This window comes from Ovis canadensis, chromosome X (genome assembly GCF_042477335.2).
Source record: "Ovis canadensis isolate MfBH-ARS-UI-01 breed Bighorn chromosome X, ARS-UI_OviCan_v2, whole genome shotgun sequence".
NCBI classification, from domain to species: Eukaryota; Metazoa; Chordata; class Mammalia; order Artiodactyla; family Bovidae; genus Ovis; species Ovis canadensis.
This window is the reverse complement of record NC_091727.1, coordinates 113,447,369-113,469,583: the sequence shown is the minus strand read 5'-3', so window position 1 is coordinate 113,469,583 and position 22,215 is coordinate 113,447,369. Positions and strand designations below refer to the sequence as shown.

General features: G+C 47.9%; 2 pseudogenes; both read right to left on the bottom strand.

Annotated features, from left to right (window-relative positions):
- Positions 1 to 812: 812 nt before the first annotated feature.
- On the bottom strand, positions 813 to 21,336 carry LOC138930839 (mortality factor 4-like protein 1; annotated as a pseudogene).
- Positions 3,954 to 5,518, bottom strand: LOC138930109 (mortality factor 4-like protein 1 pseudogene; annotated as a pseudogene).
- Positions 21,337 to 22,215: the final 879 nt, after the last annotated feature.

The window sequence follows — 22,215 nt, the reverse complement described above, 5'->3', positions numbered from 1 at the left end:
CCTCTCTTTTTTTCTTTTATATTTGGTCCTACCTCCTTTTGAAGACAATGGGCTGCCTTTCTGGGTGCCTGATGTCCTCTGCCAGCATTCAGAAGTTGTTTTGTGGAATTTGCTCAGCATTCAAATGTTCTTTCAATAAATTTGTGTGGGAGAAAGTGGTATCCCCATCCTATTCCTCTGCCATCTTAGGACCATCTGAGAAAACAATTTCTAAAAGATTAACTTTTCCAGAAAACTGTAGCTGCACAATGTACTGAGTCTATCATGTTAAAACATGCATTAGGCACAAATACATAAACTATGAAACAAGCCACCATTCTTCAACAATCTGAGCAAAGATAAAATGCCTAACAAACAACATGGATGGATGACTCGCAAAGGATGGGCTCTTTTTACTTTAAGCACCATAAAAAATGGGAGCAGAAATAGATGAGTGTGTTCAGTTATATACACTGAATTGAACGATTGGCACTAGTAGAGTATTATGTCCATACAGCATTAGCACATATTATAAAAGTGTGTAGTGTCAAAGGAATAGAAACTATCAGCGTTCAAAAGCAGCTTTCTCAACTAAGCAATAAAACACTCGACAGTTTGCCTCTCTGTTGTTTACCACTGAATACACTGGTAGAAACTTTGAAATGAAAAAAGGAGCTGTAACTCCTTTTATTTTCTCTATTTAAAATCAAACAGAAAAAAAACCCATCAATTTTGTTGTACATGAACATTTACAAAGTACATTGTTTGTACAGGGGAAGGACTAAGAATCAAAATGTGTTTACAGAGATCAAAAGTGAGTGGGTGCAAACACCTCACACAGCTTTCCAATGGTACTCGGAGTGCAACTTCATAATCGCTGGCAATAAACAAAGTTGTAGAGTTCTTTGCTTGGTATTTAAGGAAATCATGAAGATAATTCATTCAGTAATAAAGCAAGGCTCTTCTCATCCAGAGGTGTATAGGCCAACATTGCTCCAATTCTTACAAACAATCTCAGGAGATGTGAGGCCCCATATACCTGGGACATAGATGCATCAGAGTGGTCAACAAGGATCTCAGCGTATGTGGCCTCTCAAATTTGTAGAGCACTTGAGTGCCCAGCATCACAATGAAGTACCCCTTTATCCTGGCCAAACCTCATTGATTGCATGCTCCTTATTATGTATGCTTCTTCAAGATTTCTTGTACTTTATATAATCCCCTAAAATGGAAGGCTTTGCTGGTGGCTTAGCAGTAAAGAATCTGCCTTTGAGCAGGGGCTGTAGGAGACACAGGTTCAATCCATGGGTCAGAAAGATCCCCTGGAGAAGAGTATGGTAATCTACTCCAGAGTTCTTATGGGAAGAATCCCACGAACAGAGGAGCATGGTGACTTATGTTCCAAGGGGTGGCAAAGAGTTGAAACTACTGAAGCAACATACAATGTGTGAACTAAAATGTAATCAACATTCTTCTTGGCAGGAAGATGAAAAGCTTGTCTTGGCTGGGAACTTTACCCCAGTCACCATCAAGCCACCGTTTGACTTTTTCAGGAATAGTAACTTTGACTTCAGCTCTGCTCATGATATTTCCTCGCTTTCAAGCTTAGAATCTACTCGAGGGCTTCTCCGGCATGGAGGTTGTGGTGTCTGACTGGGGCTGCCGCATTTTCCAATCTTGTGTCAGTTTTTCTTCGTTTTCACTTCAGCGTGTATCTGCTGCATCCCCCCAGGCTTCTTGCCACGGGCAGCAACTCCCCTGATTCTTCCCCTCTGCATACCACTCCTGACTGGTTCTTTGAAGTTATCCTTGCTTCTGCAGGGTGATAGACATGGGCTTGAGATGGTAAATAATCTTTCTCAGAGCAGGAGTGACTGGAGACACACGTTCAATCCCTGTGTCAGGAAGGTTCCCTGGAGAAGGCCATGGTAAGCCCCTCCTTATTCTTGCCTGGAGAATCCCATGGAGATGGTCCTGGTGGGCTACGGTCCTGGTGGGCTTCGCTCCATGGGGATGCAACGAGTCAGACAAGACTCAAGTGGCGAACCACAATCACACTAGAATAGAATCCACATCCTAATTGGCAGATAGATGAAAGAGCTTGCATTGTCCGGATACTTAACTCCCAGTCATGAACAAGATTTCAGTTTTCCAGGAATCCTGACTTTGACTTCAGCTCTGCTCATGAATGTTTCCTGGCTTTAAAGCATAGGATTAACTCGAACCCTTTTCTGGTGAGGAGGCTGCGATAACTCAGTGGGGCTGCCGAGATCTCCAGTCTTCTGACAGTACTTTGTGGTTTTCACCTCAGTGCTTTATCTGCTGCATCGCACCAGGCTTCTTGCTGGAGGCAGCCACTCGCCTGCACCTTCCCCTCTGCATACCACTCCTGACTGGCTCTTTGAAGTTTTCCTTGCTTCTGCAGATTGAGAGCCATGGGCTTGAGGACCCTGGTTTCTGGAAACTATTCCAAACACTGTACCGTGTGCAGTATGTCACTTCAATGTATTTTTTGGCAACTTGTAGCAACTTCATTTAAGAAAAAAGAGGCCCATGCGAACACTGCCATCTGTCACCCTCCTGGGAATTAAGACTCCAGGTCCTGCTTCTGCAATGTTGATAAGAGATTCAATCCTCCTCGAACCAGCCTTGACTACTGGCCGTTTTACACTCCCCATCCAATCTGAGGGTCAGACGCCCCCTCAGGCATCGCCAGCTCTACATCTGGTGCCTGATGTGATGGTGCCGAAGAACAACTGGTACCAGACCTGTGATATTTGTTGAGGATCTCAATATTTCGTCAGAAGGAGGAAGATGACCAAGACCATAAACATGGTCTAGCAAGACTCAGACTGTTTAAAATAGTTCTCTGCGCAGGAGCGACAGGAGACACAGGTTCGATCCCTGGGTCAGGAAGGTCCCCTGGAGAAGGCCATGTTATCTCCCTCTATTATTCTTGCCTGGGGAATCTCATGGACATAGGGTCCTGATGCGTGGTGGTCAACGGGGATGAACCGAGTCAGACGGGACTCAAGTGGTGAACCACACTCACACTAGAATGGAATCCATGTCCTTCTTGGTATATACATTAAAGAACATGCATTGGCCAGATACTTATGCCTCAGTCATGAATAAGTGACCATTTGAGTTTTACAGGAATCCTGACTTTGACTTCAGCTCTGCTCATGAATGTCTCTTGGCTTTAAAGTGTAGAAACTCCTTGAGCTATTCTCCGGCGAGGAGGCTGCAATATCTCAGTGGATCAGCCAAAATATCATGTCTTCTCACAGCACTTTCTGGTTCTCACTTCAACGTTTATCTGGTGCATTGCACCAGGCTTCTTGCCAGGGGCAGCCCCTTTCCTGCACCTTCCCCTCTGCATACCACTCCTGACTGGCTCTTTGAAGTTTTCCTTGCTTCTGCAGATTGAGAGCCATGGGCTTGAGGACCCTGCTTTCTGGAACCTATTCCAACCACTGTAACGTGTGCAGTTTGTCACTTCCTTGTCTTTTTGGCGACTTACAGTGACTTCATTTAAGAAAGAAAGGCGGACACAAGCACTACCATCTGTCACCCTCCTGGGAATTTAGGCTCCAGGTCTTGCTTCCACCGTGTTGATAAGAGAATCCCTCCTCTTCAAACCAGCCTTGACTACAGCCCTTTCAACTCTCCCCCTCCCATCTGAGGTCAGACGCCCCATCAGGCATAGCCAGCTCTACATTTTGTGCCTGATTTGATGGTGCCTTAGAATCCCCAGTACTGGACCTACGATATTTTGTTGAGGATCTCAATATTTCGTCAGAAGGAGGAAGATGACCGAGATCATAAGCATGGTCTAGCATGACTCAGACTGTTAAAAATTGTTCTCAGCCCAGGAGCGACAGGAGACACAGGTTCGGTCCCTGAGCCCGGAAGGTCCCCTGGAGAAGTCCATTGTACCCCCCTTTATTATTCTTTCCTGGAGAATCCCATAGTCATTGTGTCCTGGTGGGCTTCCATCCACGGGAATGCAATGAGTCAGACACAATTTGAGCTCTGAACTGCCCTCGCACTGGAATGGAATCCACATTCTTCTTGGCAGAATGATGAATAAGCTTGTTTTGGCCAGGTATTTACGCCCTAGTCATCAACAAGCCACCTGGTGAGTGTTTCAGGACTTGAAACTTTGACGTCAGTTCTGCTCAGGAATGATTTTACGCCTTCAATCACAGGATCTACTTGAGCCCTTCTCTGGCATGGAGGCTACGGTGTCTCCAAGGAGCTGCCACCATCTCCAGTCTTCTGTGGGTTCTTCGTTGTTTTCACCTCAACATTTATCTGCTGCATGGCACCAGGCTTCTCGCTGGAGGCAGCCACTCGCCTCTACCTTCCCCTCTGCAAACCACTCCTGACTGGCTCTTTGAAGTTTTCCTTACTTCTGCAGGTTCTCTGTCATGGGCTTGTGGACTCTGCTTTCTGGAACCCATCCCAGCCACTGCAATGTGTGAATCATGTCGCTTTGTTCTCTTTTATGGCTACTTGAACCCATTTCCTTTCATATGGAAGACGGCCATGCAAACAAAGCACTCTCTCACATTCCTGGAGTTTCGACTCCGAGTCCTACCTCTGCACCACTGATAAGAGATTAACTGCTGCTCACTCCTCCCACCAGCCCTGATCACTGCCCTCAACTCTCTGCCCAACCCAGCTGTTGGTGAGACGAGCCATCAACCATCACCAGTTCTACATCTTGGGCCTGATTTGCCTACGTTTGCAGCCCACCAAACACCTGGACCCGCAATATTTTGTTGAGGACCTGATTATTTCGTCAGAAGGAGGATAATGACTGAGCCAATAAACTTGGTCTTCCAAGACTGAGACGGTAAATAATCTTCTTCAGAGCAGGTGTGACAGGAGACACAGGTTCAATGTCTGTGTCAGGAAGTTCCTCTGGAGAAGGCCATGGTAAGTCCACCCATTATTCTTCCTGTAGAATCCCATGGAGAGGGTCTTGGTGGGCTATGTTCATCGGGGGAGGCAAGGAGTGAGACAGGACTCAAGTGACGAACCACACTCGCACTAGAATGGAATCCATTTCCTTCTTGCCAGATAGATGAAAGAGCATGCATTAGCCAGAGACTTACGCCCGAGTCATGAACAAGCAAACATTTGAGTTTTCCAGGAATCCTGAGTTTGACTTCAGCTCTGCTCATTGTGTTTCCTGGCTTTAAAGCCTAGAGTCTACTTGACCCCCTTCCCTGGAGAGGAGGCTGCGATATGTCAGTAGGGTTGCTGAAATTTCCAGTCTTCTGACAGTTCTTTCTCGTTTTCACTTCAACATTTATCTGGTGCATTGCACCAGGCTTCTTGCCAGGGGTAGACCCTGGCCTGCACCTTCCCCTCTGCATACCACTCGTGAGTGGCTCTTTGAAGTTTTACCTGCTTCTGCAGATTGAGAGCCATGGGCTTGAGGACCCCGCTTTCTGGAACCTATTCCAACCACTGTACCATGTGCAGTATGCCACTCGGTTTTCTTTTTGGCAACTTTTAGCGACTTCATTTAAGAAAGAAAGGCCCACACAAACACCACCATCTGTCACCCTCCTGGGAGTTTAGACTCCGGGTCCTGCTACCACCATGTTGAGAAGAGATTCGCTGCTCTTCGAACCAGCCTTGACTACAGCCCCTTCAACTCTTCCCATGTTATCTGAGCTCAGTGCCCCAACAGGCATCGCTGGCTCTATATCTTGTGCCCAATTTGATGGTGCCCAAAAAGCTGTAGTACTGGACCTACGATATTTTGTTGAGGATCTCAATATTTTGTCAGAAGGAGGAAGATGACCGAGACCACAAGCATAGTCTAGCAAGACTCAGACTGTTTAAAATCATTCTCAGCGCAGGAGTGACAGGAGACACAGGTTCGATCCCTGAGTCAGGAAGTTCCCCTGGAGAAGGGCATGGTATCCCCCTCTATTATTCTTGCCTGGAGAATCCCATGGATATTGGGTCCTGGTGGGCTTCCATCCACGGGGATGCAACAAGTCAGATGCAATTTGAGCTCTGAACCACACTCGCACTGGAATGGAATCCACGTTCTTCTTGGCAGAATGATGAATAAGCTTGTTTTGGCAGGTATTTATGCCCTAGTCATCCACAAGCCACCTGGTGAGTGTTTCAGGACTTGTGACTTTGACATCCATTCTGCTCAGGAATGATTTCAGGCCTTCAGTCGTAGGATCTACTTGAGCCCTTCTGTGGCATGGAGGCTGTGGTGTCTCCGAGGAGCTACCACCATCTCCAGTCTTCTGTGGGTTCCTCGTCGTTTTGACCTCAACGTTTATCTGCTGCATGGCACCAGGCTTCTCACTGGAGGCAGCCACTCGCCTCTACCTTCCCCTCTGCAAACCACTCCTGACTGGCTCTTTGAAGTTTTCCTTGCTTCTGCAGGTAGCTAGTCATGGGCTTGTGGACTCTGCTTTCTGGAACCCATCATAGCCACTGCAATGTGTGAATCATGTCCCTTTGTTCTCTTTTATGGCTACTTGAACCTACTTCCTTTCATATGGAAGGTGGCCACGCAAACAAAGCACTCTCTCACCTTACTGGGAGTTTTGGCTCCACATCCTACTTCTGCACCTTTGATAAGAGATTAACTGCATCTCACTCCTCCCACCAGCCCTGATCACTGCCCTCAACTCTCTGCCCAACCCTGCTGTTGGTCAGACGAGCCATCGACCATTGCCAGCTCTACATCATGGGCCTAATTTGCCTGTGTCTACAGCCCACCAAGCACCCGGACCTGCAATATTTTGTTGAGGACCTCAATATTCCATCAGAAGGAGGATAATGACTGAGCCAATAAACTTGGTCTTCCAAGACTGAGACGGTAATAATCTTCTTCAGAATAGGTGTGACAGGAGACACAGGTTCGATCCCTGTGTCAGGAATTTCCTCTGGAGAAGGCCTTGGTAAGTCCCTCCATTATTCTTCCTGTAGAATCCCATGGAGAGGGTCTTGGTGTGCTATGTTCATCGGTGAGGCAATGAGTGAGACAGGACTCAAGTGACCAGCCACACTTGCACTAGAATGGAATCCATGTCCTTATTGCCAGATAGGTAAGAGAGGGTGCTTTGGCGAGAGACTTACACCCCAGTCATGAACAAGCAAACATTTGAGTTTTCCAGGAATCTTAACTTTGACTTCAGCTCTGCTCGTGAATGTTTCCTGGCTTTAAAGCTTAGGGTCTACTTGAGCCCTTCTCTGAAGAGGAGGCTGGGATATGTCAGTTGTGTGGCCGAAATTTCCAGTCTTCTGACAGTTTTTTCTCGTTTTCATCTCAACGTTTATCTGGTGCATTGCACCAGGCTTCTTGCCAGGGGTAGACCCTCGCCTGCACCTTCCCTTCTGCATACCAATCGTGAGTGGCTCTTTGAACTTTCCCTGCTTCTGCAGATTGAGAGCCATGGGCTTGAGGACCCCGCTTTCTGGAACCTATTCCAACCACTGTACCGTGTGCAGTATGTCGCTTATTTATCTTTCTTGGCAACTTTTAGCGACTTCATTTAAGATAGAAAGGCCCATGCAAGCATGGCCATCTGTCACCCTCCTGGGAATTTAGGCTCCGGGTCTTGCTTCCACCGTGTTGATAAGAGAATCGCTCCTGTTTGAACCAGTCTTGACTACAGCCCTTTCAGCTCTCCCCCTCCCATCTGAGGTCAGACGCCCCATCAGGCATCGCCAGCTCTACATCTTGTGCCCGATTTGATGGTGCCTTAGAATCCCCAGTACAGGACCTACGATATTTTGTTGAGGATCTCAATATTTCGTCAGAAGGAGGAAGATGACCGAGATCATAAGCGTGGTCTAGCATGGCTCAGACTGTTAAAAATCGTTCTCAGCACAGGAGCGACAGGAGACACAGGTTTGATGCCTGAGCCCGGAAGGTCCCCTGGAGAAGTCCATGGTATCCCCCTTTATTATTATTGCCTGGAGAATCCCATGGACATTGTGTCCTGGTGGGGTTCGTCCATGGGGATGCAACGAGTCAGACACAATTTGAGCTCTGAACTGCCCTCACACTGGAATAGAATCCACATTCTTCTTGGCAGAATGATGAATAAGCTTGTTTTGGCCAGGTATTTACGACCTAGTCATCAACAAGCCACCTGGTGAGTGTTTCAGGACTTGTGACCTTGACGTCAGTTCTGCTCAGGAATGATTTCACGCCTTCATTCACAGGATCTACTCGAGCCCTTCTCTGGCATGGAGGCTACGGTGTCTCCGAGGAGCTGCCACCATCTCCAGTCTTCTGTGGGTTCTTCGTCGTTTTCACCTCAACGTTTATCTGCTGCATGGCACCAGGCTTCTCGCTGGAGGCAGCCACTCGCCTGTACCTTCTCCTCTGCATACCACTCCTGAGTGGCTCTTTGAAGTTTTCCCTGCGTCTGCAGATTTAGATCCATGCCTTGAGGACCCCACTTTCTGGAACCTATTCCAACCACTGTATTGTGTGTAGTATGTCACTCAGTTGTCTTTTTGGCAGCTTTTAGCGACTTCATTTAGGAAAGAAAGGCCCACACAAGCACTGCCATCTGTCACCCTCCTGGGAATTTAGGCTCCGGGTCCTGCTACCACCATGTTGAAAAGAAATTCGCTCCTCTTCGAACCAGCCTTGACTACAGCCCCTTTAACTCTCCCTCTGTAATCTGAGCTCAGAGGCCCCAAAAGGAATCGCCAGCTCTATATCTTGTGCCCGATTTGACGGTGCCCTCAAAGCCGTAGTACTGGACCTATGATATTTTGTTGAGGATCTCAATATTTTGTCAGAAGGGGGAAGATGACCGAGACCACAAGCATTGTCTAGCAGGACTCAGACTGTTTAAACTCATTCTCAACGCAGGAGCGACAGGAGACACAGGATCAATCCCTGAGTCAGGAAGGTCCCCTGGAGAAGGCCATGGTATCCCCCTCTATTATTCTTGCCTGGAGAATCCCATGGATATTGGGTCCTGGTGGGCTTCCATCCACGGGGATGCAACAAGTCAGACGCAATTTGAGCTCTGAACCACACTCGCACTGGAATGGAATCCACGTTCTTCTTGGCAGAATGATGAATAAGCTTGTTTTGGCGAGGGATTTATGCCCTAGTCATCAACAAGCCACCTGGTGAGTATTTCAGGACTTGTGACTTTGACATCCATTCTGCTCAGGAATGATTTCAGGCCTTCAGTCATAGGATCTACTTGAGCCCTTCTGTGGCATGGAGGCTGCGGTGTCTCCGAGGAGCTACCACCATCTCCAGTCTTCTGTGGGTTCTTCATCGTTTTGACCTCAACGTTTATCTGCTGCATGGCACCAGGCTTCTCACTGGAGGCAGCCACTCGCCTCTACCTTCCCCTCTGCAAACCACTCCTGACTGGCTCTTTGAAGTTTTCCTTGCTTCTGCAGGTAGCTAGTCATGGGCTTGTGGACTCTGCCTCTGGAACCCATCCCAGACACTGCAATGTGTGAATCATGTCGCTTTGTTCTCTTTTATGGCTACTTGAACCTACTTCCTTTCGTATGGAAGATGGCCACGCAAACAAAGCACTCTCTCACCTTACTGGGAGTTTTGGTTCCACGTCCTACTTCTGCACCATTGATAAGAGATTAACTGCTACTCACTCCTCCCACCAGCCCTGATCACTGCCCTCAACTCTCTGCCCAACCCAGCTGTTGGTGAGACGAGCCATCAACCATTGCCAGCTCTACATCATGGGCCTAATTTGCCTGTGTCTACAGCCCACCAAGCAGCCGGACCTGCAATATTTTGTTGAGAACCTGATTATTCGTCAGAAGGAGGATAATGACTGAGCCAATAAACTTGGTCTTCCAAGACTGAGTCGGTAAATAATCTTCAGAGCAGGTGTGACAGGAGACACAGGTTTGATCTCTGTGTCAGGAAGTTCCCCTGGAGAAGGCCATGGTAAGTCCACCCATTATTCTTCCTGTAGAATCCCATGGAGAGGGTCTTGGTGGGCTATGTTCATCGGGGAGGCAACGAGTGAGACAGGACTCAAGTGACGAACCACACTCGCACTAGAATGGAATCCATTTCCTTCTTGCCAGATAGATGAAAGAGTGTGCATTGGCCAGAGACTTACGCCCAAGTCATGAACAAGCAAACATTTGAGTTTTCCAGGATCCTGAGTTTGACTTCAGCTCTGCTCATAGTGTTTCCTGGCTTTAAAGCCTAGAGTCTTCTTGACCCCTTCTCTGGAGAGGAGGCTGCGATATGTCAGTAGGGTTGCCGAAATTTCCAGTCTTCTGACAGTTCTTTCTCGTTTTCACTTCAACATTTATCTGGTGTATTGCACCAGGTTTCTTGCCGGTGGTAGACCTTCACCTGCACCTTCCCTTCTGCATACCACTTGTGAGTGGCTCTTTGAAGTTTCCTTGCTTCTGCAGATTGAGAGCCATGGGCTTGAGGACCCTGATTTCTGGAACCTATTCCAACCACTATAACGTGTGTAGTATGTCGCTTGGTTGTCTTTTTGGCAACTTTTAGTGAGTTCATTTAAGAAAGAAAGGCCCACACAATCACTGCCATCTGTCACTCTCCTGGGAATTTAGGCTCCGGGTCTTGCTTCCACCATGTTGATAAGATAAGTGCTCCTCTTCGAGCCAGCCTTGGCTACAGCCCTTTCAGCTCTCCCCTTCCCATCTGAGGTCAGATGCCCCTTCAGGCATCGCCAGCTCTACATCTTATGCCCAATTTGATGGTGCCTTAGAATCCTCAGTACTGGACCTACAATATTTTGTTGAGGATCTCAATATTTCACCAGAAAGGGGAAGATGACCGAGATCATAAGCATGGTCTAGCATGACTCAGACTGTTAAAAATCATTCTCAGTGCAGGAGTGACAGGAGACACAGGTTCGATGCCTGAGCCCGGAAGGTCCCCTGGAGAAGACCATGGTATCACCCTTTATTATTTTTTCTGGAGAATCCCATGGACATTGTGTCCTGGTGGGCTTCCGTCCACGGGGATGCAAAAAGTCAGACGCAATTTGAGTGCTGAACCACACTCACACTGGAATGGAATCCACATTCTTCTTGGCAGAATGATGAATAAGCTTGTTTTGGCCACGCATTTGCACCCTAGTCATCAACAAGCCCCCTGGTCAGTGTGTCAGGACTTTTTACTTTGATGTCAGTTCTGCTCAGGAATGACTTCACACTTTCAAACGTACGCTCTACTCGAGCCCTTCTCTGGCATGGAGGCTACGGTGTCTCTGAGGAGCTGCCACCATCTCCAGTCTTCTGTCGGTTCTTCGTCATTTTCACCTCAACGTTTGTCTGCTGCATGGCACCAGGCTTCTCGCTGGAAGCAGCCACTTGCCTGTACCTTCCCCTCTGCATACCACTCCTGACTGGCTCTTTGAAGTTTTCCTTGCTTCTGCAGGTTGCTAGTCATGGGCTTGTGGACTCTGCTTTCTGGAACCCATCCCAGCCATTGCAATGTGTGAATCATGTCGCTTTGTTCTCTTTTATGGCTACTTGAACCTACTTCCTTTCATATGGAAGATGGCCACGCAAACAAAGCACTCTCTCACGTTCCTGGAGTTTCGACTCCGAGTCCTACCTCTGCACCACTGATAAGAGATTAACTGCTGCTCACTCCTCCCACCAGCCCTGATCGCTGCCCTCAACTCTCTGCCCAACCCTGCTGTTGGTGAGATGAGCCATCAACCATTGCCAGCTCTACATTGAGGGCCTAATTTGCCTGTGTCTACAGCCCACCAAGCACCTGGACCTGCAGTGATTTGTTGAGGACCTCAATATTCCGTCAGAAGGAGGATAATGACTGAGCCAATAAACTTGGTCTTCCAAGAATGAGACGGTAAATAATCTTCTTCAAAACAGGTGTGACAGGAGACACAGGTTCGAACCCTGTGTGAGGAAGTTCCCCTGGAGAAGGCCTTGGTAAGTCCCTCCATTATTCTTCCTGTAGAATCCCATGGAGAGGGTCTTGGTGGGCTGTGTTCATCGGGGAGGCAACGAGTGATACAGGACTCAAGTGACAAACCACACTCGCACTACAATGGAATCCACGTCCTTCCTGCCAGATAGATGAAAGAGTGTGCATTGGGCAGAGACTTACACCCCAGTCATGAACAAGCAAACATTTGAGTTTTCCAGGAATCCTATCTTTGACTTTAGCTCCACTCATGATTTTTTCTGGGTTTTAAAGCCTAGGATCTACTTGATCCCATCTCTGGAGAGGAGGCTGCGATATGTCAGTAGGGTTGCCGAAATTTCCAGTCTTCTGACAGTTCTTTCTCGTTTTCACTTCAGCGTTTATCTGGTGCATTACACTAGGCTTCTTCCCAGGGGTAGAACCTCGCCTGCACTTTCTCCTCTGCATACCACTCGTGAGTGGCTCTTTGAAGTTTCCTTGCTTCTGCAGATTGAGAGCCAGGGGCTTGAGGACCCCGCTTTCTGGAACCTATTCCAACCACTTTAACATGTGCAGTATGCCACTTGGTTGTCTTTCTTGGCAACTTTTAGCGACTTCATTTAAGATAGAAAGGCCCACACAAGCACTGCCATCTGTCACCCTCCTGGGAATTTAGGCTCCAGGTTTGCTTCCACCATGTTGATAAGAGAATCGCTCCTCTTCAAACCAGCCTTGAGTACAGCCCTTTCAACTCTCCCCCTCCCATCTGAGGTCAGACGCCCCATCAGGCATCGCCAGCTCTACATTTTGTGCCCGATTTGATGATGCCTTAGAATCCCCAGTACTGGACCTACGATATTTTGTTGAGGAACTCAATATTTCGTCAGAAGGAGGAAGATGACCGAGATCATAAGCATTGTCTAGCATGACTCAGACTGTTAAAAATCGTTCTCAGCGCAGGAGCGACAGGAGACACAGGTTCGATGCCTGAGCCCGGAAGGTCCCCTGGAGAAGTCCACAGTATCCCCCTTTATTATTATTTCCTAGAGAATCCCGTGGACATTGTGTCCTGGTGGGGTTCCGTCCATGGGGATGCAGCAAGTCAGACGCAATTTGAGCTCTGAACCACACGCGCACTGGAATGGAATCCACATTTTTCTTGGCAGAATGATAAATAAGCGTGTTTTGGCCCAGTATTAACACCCTATTCATCAACAAGCCACCTTGTGAGTGTTTCAGGACTTGTGACTTTGACGTCAGTCCTGCTCAGGAATGATTTCATGCCTTCAATACTGGATCTACTCGAGCCCTTCTCTAGCATGCAGGCTACGGTGTCTCCGAGGAGCTGCCACCATCTCCAGTCTTCTGTGGGTACTTCGTCGTTTTGACCTCAACGTTTATCTGCTGCATGGCACCAGGCTTCTCACTGGAGGCAGCCACTCGCCTCTACCTTCCCCTCTGCAAACCACTCCTGACTGGCTCTTTGAAGTTGTCCTTGCTTCTGCAGGTTGCTAGTCATGGGCTTGTGGACTCTGCTTTCTGGAACCCATCCCAGACACTGCAATGTGTGAATCATGTCGCTTTGTTCTCTTTTATGGCTACTTGATCCTACTTCCTTTCATATGGAAGATGGCCATGCAAACAAAGCACTCTCTCACATTCCTGGAGTTTTGGCTCCGAGTCCTACTGCTGCACCATTGATAAGAGATTAACTGCTGCTCACTCCTCCCACCAGCCCTGATCACCGCCCTCAACTCTCTGCCCAACCCAGCTGTTGGTGAGACGAGCCATCAGCCATCGCCAGTTCTACATCTTGGGTCTGATTTGCCTGCGTTCGCAGCCCACCAAACACCCGGATCTGCAATATTTTGTTAACGGAGTTCAATATTTCGTCAGAAGGAGGATAATGACTGAGCCAATAAACTTGGTCTTCCAAGACTGAGACAGTAAATAATCTTCAGAGCAGGTGTGACAGGAGACACAGGTTCGATCTCTGTGTCAGGAAGTTCCTCTGGAGAAGGCCATGGTAAGTCCACCCATTATTCTTCCTGTAGAATCCCATGGAGAGGGTCTTGGTGGGCTATGTTCATCGGGGGAGGCAAGGAGTGAGACAGGACTCAAGTGACGAACCACACTCGCACTAGAATGGAATCCATTTCCTTCTTGCCAGATAGATGAAAGAGCGTGCATTAGCCAGAGACTTACGCCCGAGTCAAGAACAAGCAAACATTTGAGTTTTCCAGGAATCCTGAGATTGACTTCAGCTCTGCTCATTGTGTTTAAAGCCTAGAGTCTACTTGACCCCTTCTCTGGAGAGGAGGCTGCGATATGTCAGTAGGGTTGCCGACATTTCCAGTCTTCTGACAGTTCTTTCTCGTTTTCACTTCAACGTTTGTCTGGTGCACTGCACCAGGCTTCTTCCAAGGGGTAGGCCCTTGCCTGTACCTTCCCCTCTGCATACCATCCTGAGTGGCTCTTTGAAGTTTTCCTTGCTTTTGAAGATTCAGAGCTATGGGCTTGAGAATCCCGCTTTCTGAAACCTATTCCAACCACTGTACCATATGCAGTATCCCGCTTGGTTGTCTTTCTTGGCAACTTTTAGTGATTTCATTTAAGATAGAAAGGCCCATGCAAGCATTGCCATGTGTCTCCTGGTCCTGCTCCCACCATGTTGAGAAGAGATTCGCTCCTCTTCGAACCAGCCTTGACTACAGCCCCTTCAACTCTCCGCCTCCAATCTGAGGTCAGATGCCCCGTCAGGCATGACCAGCTCTATATCTTGTGCCCAATTTGACAGTGCCATAAAAACTGTAGTACTGGACCTATGATATATTGTTGAGGATCTCAATATTTTGTCAGAAGGAGGAAGATGACCAAGACCATAAACATGGTCTAGGAAGACTCAGACAGTTTGAAATCATTCTTAGCGCAGGAGTGACAGCAAACACAGGTTCGATCCCTGGGTCAGGAAGGTCCCCTGGAAAAGGCCATGGTATCCCCCTCTATTATTCTTTCCCCCTCTATTATTCTTGCCTAGAGAATCTCATGGACATGTGGTCCTGATGCATGATGGTCAACGGGATGCACCAACTCAGATGGGACTCAAGTGGTGAACCACACTCACACTAGAATGGAATCCATGTCCTTCTTGGTATATACATGAAAGAACGTGCATTGGCCAGATACTTACACCTCAGTCATGAATAAGCGACCATTTGAGTTTCATAGGAATCCTGACTTTGACTTCAGCTCTGCTCATGAATGTCTCTTCGCTTTAAAGTGTAGAAACTACTTGAGCCCTTCACCGTCAAGGAGGCTTCAATATCTCAGTGGGGCTGTGAAAATATAAAGTCTTCTCACAGTTCTTTCTTGTTTTCACTTCAACATTTATCTGCTGCTTTGCACCAGGCTTCTTGCCAGGGGCAGCCCCTTTCCTGCACCTTCCCCTCTGCATACCACTCCTGAATAGCTCTTTGAAGTTTTCCTTGCTTCTGGGGATTGAGAACCATGGGCTTGAGGACCCCACTTTCTAGAACCTATTCCAACCACTGTACCGTGTACATTATGTCATTTGGATGTCTTTTTTGGCAACTTGTAACGACTTCATTTAAGAAAGAATAAGCCCATGCAAGCACTGTCATCTGTCACCCTCCTGGGAATTTAGGCTCCCGGTTCTCTTTCCAGAATGCTGATAAGAGATTCACTCCTCCTCATACCAGCCTTGACTACAGCCCATTCAACTGTCCCCCTCTAATCTGAGGATCCGAAACCACGGCAGGCATAGCCAGCTCTACATCATGTGCCTGGTTTGACAGTGCCCTAGATCCCAGTACCAGACCTACAATGTTTATTGAGTATTTCAATATTTTGTTAGAAGTAGGAGGATGACTGAGATCATAAGGATGGTCTAGCAAGACTCAGACTGTTTAAAATCGTTCTCAGCGCAGGAGTGACAGGAGACACAGGATCGATCCCTGAGTCAGGAAGGTCCCCTGGAGAAGGCCAGGGTATCTCCCTCTATTATTCTTGCCTGGAGAATCCCATGGACATTGGGTCTGGGGGGCTTCCGTCCACCAGGATGCAACGAGTCAGACGCAATTTAAGCTCTGAACCACACTCGCACTGGAATGGAATCCACATTGTTCTTGGCAGAATGATGTATAAGCTTGTTTTGGTCAGGTATTTATGCCCTAGTCATCAACAAGCCACCGGTTGAATGTTCAGTATTTGTGACTTTGACGTCAGCTCTGCTCAGGAATGATTTCACGCCTTCAATCGTAGTATCTACTCAAGCCCTTTTCTGGCATGGAGGCTGCGGTGTCTCCTTGGGGCTGCCACCATCTCCAGTCTTCTGTTGGTTCTTCCTCCTTTTCACATCCATGTTTGTCTGCTGCATGGCACCAGGCTTCTTGCAGGAGGCAGCCACTCGCCTGTACGTTCCCCTGTGCATACCACTCTTGACTGGCTCTTTGAAGTTTTCCTTGCTTCTGCAGGTAGCTAGTCATGGGCTTGTGGACTCTGCTTTCTGGAACCCATCGTAGCCACTGCAATGTGTGAATCATGTCGCTTTGTTCTCTTTTATGGCTACTTGAGCCTACTTCCTTTCATATGGAAGACACCCAGGCAAACAAAGAACTCTCTCACCTTAGTGGGAGTTTCATCTCTGCGTCCTACTTCTGCACCTTTGATAAGAGATTAACTGCTGCTCACTTCTCCCACCAGCCCTGTTCACTGCCCTCAACTCTCTGCCCAACCAGCTGTTGGTGAGACACGCCATCAAGCATCGCCAGCTCTACATCTTGGGCCTGATTTGCCTGTGTCCACAGCCCACCAAGCACCCGGACCTGCAATATTTTGTTGAGGACCTCAATATTTCGTCAGAAGGAGGATAATGCCTGAGCCAATAAACTTGGTCTTCCAAGACTGAGACGGTAAATAATCTTCAGAGCAGGTGGGACAGGAGACAAAGGTTCGATCCCTGTGTCTGGAAGTTCCCCTGGAGAAGGACATGGTAAGTCCCTCCATTATTCTTCTTGGAGGATCCCATTGAGAAGGTCCTTTTGGGCTACAGTCCACAGGGAGGCAACGAGTGAGACAGATCTCAAGTGGTGAACCATACTCGCACTAGAGTGGACTCCACCTCCTTCTTGGCAGATAGATGAAAGAGCATGCATTGGCCAGATACTTACGTCCCAGTCATGAACAAGTGACAATTTGATTTTTACAGGATTCCTGACTTTGACTTCAGCTCTGCTCATGAATGTTTCTGGCTTTAAAGCCTAGGATCTACTTGAGCCCTTCTGTGGCGAAGAGGCTGTGATATGTCAGTAAGGCTGCTGAAATTTCCAGACTTTTGACAGTTCTTTCTCGTTTTCACTTCAACGTTTATCTGCTGCATTACACCAGGCTTTTTCCCAGGGGTAGACCCTCAAATACACCTTCCCCTCTCTCTGCATACCAATCCCTATTGACTCTTTGAAGTTTTCCTTGCTTCTGCAGGTTGAGAGCCATTGACCTCAGGACCCCGCTTTTTGGAACCTATTCCAACCACAGTACTTTGTGCAGTATGTCGCTTTGTTTTCTTTTTTGGCAACTTTTAGCGACTTCATTTAAGAAAGAAAGGGCCATGCCAGCATTGCCTTCTGTCACCCTGCTGGGAATTTAGGCTCCGGGTCCTGCTTCCACCATGTTGATAAGAGATTCGCTCCTCATCAAACCAGCCTTGACTACAGCCCCTTCAACTCTCCCATTCAATCTGAGGTCAGACGCCCCATCAAGCATCGCCAGCTCTATATCTTTTGCCCGATTTGACGGTGCCCTAAATACCGTAGTACTGGACCTACGATATTTTGTTGAGGATCTCAGTATTTCGTCAGAAGGAGAAAGATGACCGAGACCGTAAACATGGTCTAGCAAGACTCAGACTGTTTAAAATCATTCTCAGTGCAGGAGCGACAGGAGACACAGGGTCGATCCCTGGGTCAGGATGGTCCCCTGGAGAAGGCCATGGTATCCCCGTCTATTATTCTTGCCTGTAAAATCTCATGGACATAGGGTCCTGATCCTTGACGGTCCAAGGGGATGCAGCGAGTCAGACGGAACTCAAGTGGTGAACCACACTCACACTAGAATGGAATCCATGTTCCTCTTGGCATATAGATGAAAGAGCGTGCATTGGTGAGATACTTATGCCTTAGTCATGAACAAGCGATCATTTGAGTTTTACAGGAATCTTGACTTTGACTTCAGCTCTACTCATGAAAGTTTCTTGGCTTTAAAGTGTAGAATCTAGTTGAGCCCTTCTCCAACAAGGAGGCTGCAATATCTCAGTAGGGCTGCCAAAATTTCTAGTCGTCTCACAGTTCTTTCTCATTTTCACTTCAACTTTTATCTGCTGCATTGCACCAGGCTTCTTGCCAGGGGCAGCCCCTTTCCTGCACCTTCCCATGTGCATACCACTCCTGAATAGCTCTTTGAAGTTTTCATTGCTTCAGCGGATTGAGAGCCATGGGCTTTAGGACCCCGCTTTCTGGAACCTATTCCAATGACTGTACTATGTGTAGTATGTTGCTTGGATGTCTTTTTTGGCCACGTGAAATAACTTCATTTAAGAAAGAATAGGCCCATGCAAGCACTGCCATCTGTCACCCTCCTGTGAATTTGGGCTCCGGGTCCTGCCTTCAGAATGCTAAGAGATTCGCTCCTCCTCGAACCAGCCTTATCTACAACCCCTTCCACTCTCCCCATCCAGTCTGAAGGTTAGATGCCGTGGTAGGAATCGCCAGCTCTACATCATGTGCCTGAGTTGATGGTGCCCTAGAATCCCCAGTACCACACCTACGATATTTTGTTGAGGATCTCAATATTTCACCAGAAAGGGGAAGATGACTGAGATCATAAGCATGGTCTAGCATGACTCAGACTGTTAAAAATCGTTCTCACCACAGGAGGGACAGGAGACACAGGTTTGATCCCTGTGTCAGGAAGTTCCCCTGGAGATTTCCATGGTATCCCCCTCTATTATTCTTTCCTGGAGAATCCCATGGACATTGTGTTGTGGTGGGATTCTGTCCACGGGGATGCAACAAGTCAGACGCTGTTTGAGCTCTGAACCACACTCGCACTGGAATGGAATCCACATTCTTCCTGGATGAAAGATGAATAAGCTTGTTTTGGCCTGGTATTTATGCCCTAGTCTTCAACAAGCCATCGGTTGAGTGTTTCAGGACTTGTGACTTTGACGTTAGCTCTGCTCAGGAATGATTCCCCATGTTAATTGTAGGGTCTCCTTGAGCTCTTCTCCAGCATGGAGGCTGCGTTGTCTCCATGGGGCTGCCACCATCTCCAGTCTTCTGTCGGTTCTTCATTGTTTTCACCTAAATTATTATCTGCTGCATTGTAGGAGGCTTCTTGCTGGATACAGCCCTTCGCTTGTACCTTCCCCTCTGCATACCACTCCTGACTGGCTCTTTGAGGTTTTCCTTGCTTCTGCAGGTTGCTAGTCATGGGCTTGTGGACTCTGCTTTCTGGAACCCATCCCAGCCACAGCAGTACGTGAAGTATGTCATTTTGTTCTCTTTTATGGCTACTTGAACCTACTTCCTTTCATAAGGACTATGCCCAAACAAGAAAGCACTCTCTCATCTTACTGGAAGTTTAAGCTCCATGTCCTACTTTTGCATCACTGATAAGTGATTAACTGTTGGCCACACCTCCCACCAGTCCTGATTGCTGCCCTCAACTCTCTCCCCCACCCAACTGTCAGTGAGACACGACATCACCATCACCAACTCTACATCTTGGGCCTGATTTGCCTGCATCCACAACCCACCAAGCACTCGGACCTGCAGTAATTTGTTGAGGACCTTAGTGTTTCATCAGAAGGAAAATAACGACAGGCAATAAACTTGGTCTTCCAAGACACAGACAATAAATCTTTCTCAGAGCAGGTGCGACAGGAGACAGGTTTGATCCCTGTGTCAGGAAGGTCCCCTTGAGAAGGCCATGGTAAGTCCCTCTATTATTATAGAATCCTGTAGAGAGGGTCCTTTTGAGCTACGGTCCAAGGGGAGGCAACTAGTCAGATGGGACTCAAGTGGTGAACCACACTCACACTAGAAAGGAATCCACCTCCTTCTTGGCCGGTAGATGAAAGAATGTGCATTGGCCAGATACTTAGGCCCCAGTCATGAACAAGTGACAATTTGAGTTTTCCAGGAATCCTGACTTTGACTTCAGCTCTGCTTATGAATGTTTGCTGGTTTTAAAGCCTAGATTCTACTTGACCCCTTCTCTGGAGAGAAGGCTACGATATGTCAGAAGGGTTGCCGAAATCTCCAGTCTTCTGACAGTTCTTTCTCATTTTCACTTCAACATTTATCTGGTGCATTGCACCAGGCTTCTTCCCGGGGTAGACCCTCGCCTGCACCTTCCCCTCTGTATACCTCTCCCGACTGGCTCTTTGAAGTTTTCCTTGCTTCTGCACATTGAGTGCTATGGGCTTGAGGACCCCGCTTTCTGGAGCCTATTCCAAACACAGTAACGTGTGCAGTATGCCGCTTGGTTGTCTTTTTTGGCAACTTGTAGTGACTTCATTCAAGAAAGGCAGGCACACGCAAACACTGCCACCTTTCACCATCCTGGGAATTTAACCTGCACGTCCTGCTTCCACCAGGTTGATAAGAGATTTGCTCCTCCTCGAACCAGCCTAGACTGCAGCCCCTTCTACTCTCCCCCTCCAATCTGAGGTCAGACGCCCTGTCAGGCATCGCCAGCTCTACATCTGGAGCCGATTTGACGGTGCCCTAGAAACCCCAGTACCAGACCTATGATATTTTGTTGACGATCTCAATATTTCGTCAGAAGGAGGAAGATGACCAAGACCATAAACATGGTCTAGCAAGGCTCAGGCAGTTTAAAATCGTTCTCTGCGCAGAAGGGACAGGAGACGCAGGTTCGATCCCTGGGTCAGGAAGGTCCCCTGGAAAAGGCCATGTTATCCCCCTCTATTATTCTTGCCTGGAGAATCTCATGGACATAGGGTCCTGACGCGGGATGGTCCATGGGGATGCAGCGAGTCAGACGCGACTCAAGTGGTGAACCACACTCACACTAGAATGGAATCCATGTCCTTCTTGGAATATAAATGAAAGAGTATGAATTGGCAAGATACTTTCGTCTCAGTCATGAACAAAGGACCATTTGAGTTTTACAGGAATCCTGACTTTGACTTCAGCTCTGCTCATGAATGTTTCTTGCCTTTAAAGTGTAGGATCTACTTGAGCCCTATACTGGCGAGGAGGCTGCATTATCTCAGTGGGGCTGCCAAAAGTTCAAGTCTTTTGACAGTTCTTTCTCGTTTTCACTTCAACGTTTATCTGCTGCATTGCACCAGGCTTCTTGCCAGGGGCAGCCCCTTTCCTGCACCTTCCCCTCTGCATACTGCTCCTGACTGGATCTTTCAAGTTTTCCTTGCTTCTGAGGATTGAGAACCATGGGCTTGAGGACCCCACTTTTTCTAGAACCTATTCCAACCACTGTACCATGTGTATTATGTCTTGACTACAGCCCATTCAACTCTCCCCCTCTAATATGAGGGTCAGAAGCCACGGCAGGCATCTCCAGCTCTACATCATGTTCCTGATTTGATGGTGCCCTAGAACCCCCAGTACCAGAGGTACGATATTTTGTTGAGGATCTCAATATTTCGTTAGAAGTAGGAGGATGACTGAGATCATAAGCATGGTCTAGCAAGACTCAGACTGTTTAAAATCGTTCTCAGCGCAGGAGTGACAGGAGACACAAGTTCGATCCCTGAGTCAGGAAGTTCCCCTGGAGAAGGCCATGGTGTCCCTCTCTATTATTCTTGCCTGGAGAATCCCATGGCATTGGGTCCTGGTGGCCTTCCGTCCACCAGGATGCAACGAGTCAGACGGGATTTAAGCTCTGAACCACACATGCACTGGAATGGAATCCACATTCTTCTTGGCAGAATGATGAATAAGCTTGTTTTGGCCAGGTATTTACGCTCTTGTCATTAACAAGCCACCGGATGAGTGTTTCAGTATTAGTGACTTTGACGTCAGCCCTGCTCAGGAGTGATTTCACGCCTTCAATCGTAGGATCAACTCAAGCCCTTCTCTGGCATGGAGGCTGCAGTGTCTCCTTGGGCCTGCCACCATCTCCAGTCTTCTGTCGGTTCTTTGTCGTTTTCACCTCAATGTTTATCTGCTGCATGGCACCAGGCTTCTCGCTGGAGGCAGCCACTCGCATGTACCTTCCCCTCTGCATACCACTCCTGACTGGCTCTTTGAAGTTGT